Raw genomic sequence first — 6,000 nt, forward strand, 5'->3', positions numbered from 1 at the left:
TTGCAATCAGTACTTTTACTTTTTACTTAAGTATTTTTAAAATGTAACGACCCCAACCCTGCTGGTTTCACATTCTTTACGGAATTTTAGTATAATATGAAACTACGTTTCAGTACCGGAGAAACTATTTATATTTTAACTGATGTTTTTGGTGAATAGTAATAGTTAATTCACGGAATGGAAATTATTCTTATCACGTGTTATTCTTTTTGTTTTAGAAGGTTAACCCATCAGAAATTAAGCGTTACTTTTTTTGAGTTGTGCTGGCTGTTACCAGATAAATGTGTTTTAGTGTTTTTATATTATTTGAGAAGATTTTGCAAACAAGTCCCAAGGCGCTTCTGTATGTGACTAATTCTCTTGGCCTTGATTGGACTTACACTATGATCTTTATATGGATTAGATTTTAAGACATCATTAAACTAACTAGTGTCTCCATTTCAGAAGTATTCTTTCAGTATTCTAAACCTTTCAGTATTCTAAATCAGGTAATCTAAATAAAGTAATCTTTCAGTATTCTAAATCAGGCTATAGTTTAACAATGATTGGGAAAAATTGTCAGCACCACCAGCTGACTCCTGTGCCCCTGAGGATTTTGTATGGCTAATTGCAGATGTGATTATGTTTCCAAATTAGGTAATTATGGGTACCGTATTTGTTTTCACACATTTTAAAACCAAAGCAATGCCTTGATGTTTTTTTTTTAATTTTTTTATTTTGCCGTTTGTTAAAAGTACTAAAAAGAAATTACAATAATAGAAAATCCTGGCCGGAGCAAGAAGAAGACAGACCTGGCTTATTACCAAACCCCGATACAATGTTGTTTTCTAACGTATTAACATAACTAATGAGTGATAAAATAAAACAGTATAAGTACCTACAAAACTTCAGCAATAAAATATATTTTTGCTAACAATCTTCCAGCAGAATGATTTAAAAATAAAATAATACAAAAGTGAAACAGTCGTGAAAGTTATTAATGGTAAAAAATTGCGTTAAGTTTTATTAAAAATAATGCAATATAAATAAGTAATTAGGGCTGATTAATAAATATCAACAAAAAAGAAAAACAGTAAAAAAAAGCAACCAAAATTAGATGATTTATTAATTCAAAACTTTCAAAATGTTTTTAAAAAAGATATTTGAAATCTAGTATATCGAAGTCCAAACGGTTTTGTTCGATATAACATGGAAATACTTTTTGAGATCTTACTTTCTGTATATTTAATATGGTATTTCCTTGACAATTTTTTATCTAAAAGCACTCCTTGAAATTTTATAGTTAATTCCATTTTAATTATTATGTTATTGATTAAAAGATTGTGCAATTTAAGAGGAATATTATCGGCTTTACTAGGTTTATTGAATAGGATAAACTTTGTTTCATCAACGTTTAATGAAAGTCGGTTACTTTTCAACCACTTGTTGATCTTATTTAATTTTTCGTTAAAAATTTTAAAAAGAACAATAATATCTTTGTGAGAATAAAATAAATTAGTGTCATATGCAAATAAGATAGTGTTTAATATTTTTGATGCTAATTATAAGTCATTTATATAAAGTAAAAATAATAAAGGTCCTAAAATAGAACCCTGGGGTACCCCACAAGTTATTAGGCTATTTTTTGAATTTTTTGATTCTTTAAGTATAAATTGTTTTCTGTTAGTTAAATATGCTTTAAACCAAAGTAAGCTTTTGTTTTTAACACCATAGTTTTCTACTTTTTTTTTTAAAGTATTTTATGATTTACTATATCGAAAGCTTTGGATAAATTAATAAAGACCCCGATTGTATAGCAATCACTATTAAATTCATTTGATATAACCAATTCAGTTTAACCAATTCAGTCGTCGCATGGTCAATAGAATGGTTTTTTTAAAACCATACTGATTACAGTATAAAATCTGATTTTCAGTTAAATATTTGTTGTACATAATGCATTCAATTAGTTCAGAAAAGCAGGGCAAGACTGAAATAGGTTTGTAGTTTGAAAAATTAGTCTCATCACCAGATTTGTAAATAGGTATTATTTTTGCAATTTTTAATTTGTCAGGAATATGACCTGATTTAAGTGAGAGATTACAAATATGGAACAATGAGGGTTTGATAATATTAAAAACAGATTTAATTACATTAACATTAATTTGGTCAGTACCAGTACTTTTATTTTTTTTAAGACGCATTATGCAGTTCACTTTTTTTCAAAATTGGTTTGTACAGAGTTATATCAGTAGTTGTAAGATGAATTAAATTTTTTTTGACTAAATGGAATTTTCGCTACTGAGCTTGGAACAACATCAAGGAAAAACTGTTCAGTTTCTTAATAATAACTTCATTTATGATAAATGAGTTTTCCATCAGTTAAAAGTTTTTGAGGTAAGTTATTTTTTGCAACTTTTTTTTCCCAAATAATTCTCTAATAACATTTCACGTTTTTCGAGTGCTTTCTTTGTTAATTTCAAGCATTTTAGCATAATAATTACTTTTTAATCGTTTTTTTAATTTTTTCAAATAAATTTTTATAGTTGTTGTAATTAATTTCATTTTTATAAGTTTTATGTTTTAAATATTTTTCATACAATTTTTGTTTTTTCCTTGATGATTTTATTAGCTCTTTGGTCATCCATGGGGATAGAAATGACTTAGAATTTATTACTTTTAAAGGAAATGCCTTATCATGCATTTTACAAAATCAGTTCAGAAATAAATCATTAGCATTAATTACATCATGAGGTTGTAAAATAAGATTCCAATCGACGGATTTGTTTAATAATTTTTAAAAATAGCTTATGGAACTTTCATTAATTTGTCTCATGAATACTGTTGATTCGAGGGTAGTATTATTAGGAGTTACGTTATCAGTAATAAGGAATTTAGGGAAATGATCAGTCAGTCAAGTCAGTCTTAATTATATCCGTTTTATAACGGCTATTAAGAAAATTGTTATTTTGCTATCTAGTAATGTTGATGATTGTTCGAAAATTGTGAGTTATCACGCTATCTAGTAATGTTGATGATTGTTCGAAAGTTATTTCTAGTAATGTTGATGATTGTTCGAAAGTTATTTCTAGGAATGTTGATGATTGTTCGAAAGTTATTTCTAGTAATGTTGATGATTGTTCGAAAGTTATTTCTAGTAACGTTGATGATTGTTCGAAAGTTATTTCTAGTAATGTTGATGATTGTTCGAAAGTTATTTCTAGTAATGTTGATGATTGTTCGAAAGTTATTTCTAGTAACGTTGATGATTGTTCGAAAGTTATTTCTAGTAATGTTGATGATTGTTCGAAAGTTATTTCTACTAATGTTGATGATTGTTCGAAAGTTATTTCTAGTAATGTTGATGATTGTTCGAAAGTTATTTCTAGTAACGTTGATGATTGTTCGAAAGTTATTTCTAGTAACGTTGATGATTGTTCGAAAGTTATTTCTAGTAATGTTGATGATTGTTCGAAAGTTATTTCTAGTAATGTTGATGATATTTTAGTAACTCTTTTTGCTTTGTTTTTAGTTGGGATAAAATTGTATTTCGAGAAGAGTATCAATAAAAATTTTTTTTAGGTGACACTTTAGCAGCCATTTTAGGTGACATTTGTCACCTAAAATGGCTGTTACTACTCCATGTATAGAAGAATGGCCGCGTTTCTACCATGTCCTATCAACAGATAAATGACTGCATGGTATATCACTAACAATGTCAATATGGTCAACCTCTACAGCAGCAGTTCTCATACTTTCAGTATACACAAATACACTCAGCTACTTTTTTGTAAGAATCTTTAACAAATTTGTTGGTTAAATGGTTCTTTAGTTAAACATTGTAAGTTCATTATCAACGAAAAGGTATCCATAGCACTCGTATAGCATATCATATGTATCTCATATGATATCTCACTCCCAAAGCAATCATAGGTATCCAAAACTTAAACATTTGACACTAATAAAGTGTTAAAATCCTCGTCATTTTAATTTTTTTATATATTGTGATGTTTCTACCACAATTCAGGGACATTAATCCACAAAATACATTTTAAACATTGCAAAATATACTATTATAAAAAAGTCATTGTCAAGATAATGTATTACTACAAATGTAGACATTTCATTATTTAAACATAATTTCTTTCGACTTGAACAAATGTTAAGAACATATGAATTCTCAATTATTTTCTTATTTGAAATAGTACCATTCCACTTTCTCTCTTTTTTTCATTATGTAATTTTGTTTGTTTGACATTTTATTATTATTCAAAATCAAAAAAAGTACTATATATGTATATTATATATAGACATAAATGCGTATACTAATAAATACATACATATAAATACATACATATAAATACATACATATAAATACATACATATAAATACATACATATAAATACATACATATAAATACATACATATAAATACATACATATAAAATGCAACAAGCAAAATAGTAAACATATATGAAGTTATAAAAGTATGACTTTTATGAAATGAATTTCAACGTAACTTCCTCAAGTCTATTTGTAATTTCAAAATAAAATTTAAATTACCCCATAAGTAAACGTTTATATATATAGAAATTAGGAAAATCTTTTACAAGCTTAGGTAATAAATTGTTAAAGTGGCTTTCATCTTGGTAAATACTATTTAGTGGTCAGTAATTGCTGGTTAACTTTATTACTTATCTAATTATTGCCAAATAAAACTATGCAAGTAATGCGCGGAGTAATATTGCTCCTTATTGGTAACAGTATATAATATAGGATTTCAGACTAATGCCAAACATTTTTTTTTTGTGATGTTTTTAATCTTCCACGCTTAATATTCAAATGTAAAATAAAATGAGTCTCGATATCTTATCAAAATTTGTAAGTAATTAAAACACCAAAACAAGTATTATTTAAGAAATGAAAATCTATAAATAATTTTAATTTTTTTCGAAGTTAGAATTTTTATATTTGTTTTTGTACACACGTAATATTTTTGTCTAAATATTCCTAACTCTGTAAAAATAATTATCTTGCATAAAAAATAATTATCCTGATTTTGCAGTGTAATAATCTCTTGCCTAATGCAAAAACATTTCTGTTAAAACGAACTGAATCCCGCTTAACCTAATTCATTTAGTAATAAAATTTTCAAATATTACATTTATTATTTTAAACTTTTTATTACAGAGATAATTCAAAACACTCTAAATCTAAGTTGCATTCTTTAATATCTAACGATAAATTCTGATACTCGTCAGCAAGACGTTCAATATCTAACAACATATTCTGATAATCGTCAGCAAGACGGTAATTCTCAATCTTATCTTATAATAAATCATGAAGGAAATACATTTTCAAAACTTTTTCATAATCATAACTTATTATTTTACCACCTTGGTATACTAAGCTAATTTTTATTTGTAAATATATTTCATCAATTAGCATCAGTATATTTTTATCAATTTATCGGTCGTTAATATCATTAGCGAGCTAATAAACTTCACTGCCTTTCATATACACAAAAATTGTATAAATAAAAATTACTTAACCTAACACATGGGCTGAAAAGTCCCGGGCCTAACAAAGAAAACACGGGTTTTTTTGTTCAAAATTAGCTTTATTCATCAACGTAATCTCCATCAAGAGCAACGCAATTATTCCAGCACCGCTCTAACATTTCAATACCACTTTTGTAGAACGATTTATCTTTTGCTTCAAAATAGGCCTCAGTTTCAGCAATAACCTCTTCATTCGTGCGAAATTTCTTACCGCCGAGCATTTTTTTCAGGTCTGCGAACAGCCAGTAGTCGCTGGGAACACCGTAATCGCCAAATCTGGCGAATACGGTGGATGTGGGAGCAATTCGAATTTCAATTCATGTAGTTTTGCCATTGTTTTGATTGACTTGTGATACGGTGCGTTGTCTTGATGAAACAAATTTTTTTCTTTGCCATATGCGGTCGTTTTTTTGCAATTTCGGCCTTCAAACGCTCCAATAACGCTATATAATATTCACTGC

The sequence above is a fragment of the Hydra vulgaris genome, chromosome 15, assembly GCF_038396675.1.
Source record: "Hydra vulgaris chromosome 15, alternate assembly HydraT2T_AEP".
Classification (NCBI taxonomy): Eukaryota; Metazoa; Cnidaria; class Hydrozoa; order Anthoathecata; family Hydridae; genus Hydra; species Hydra vulgaris.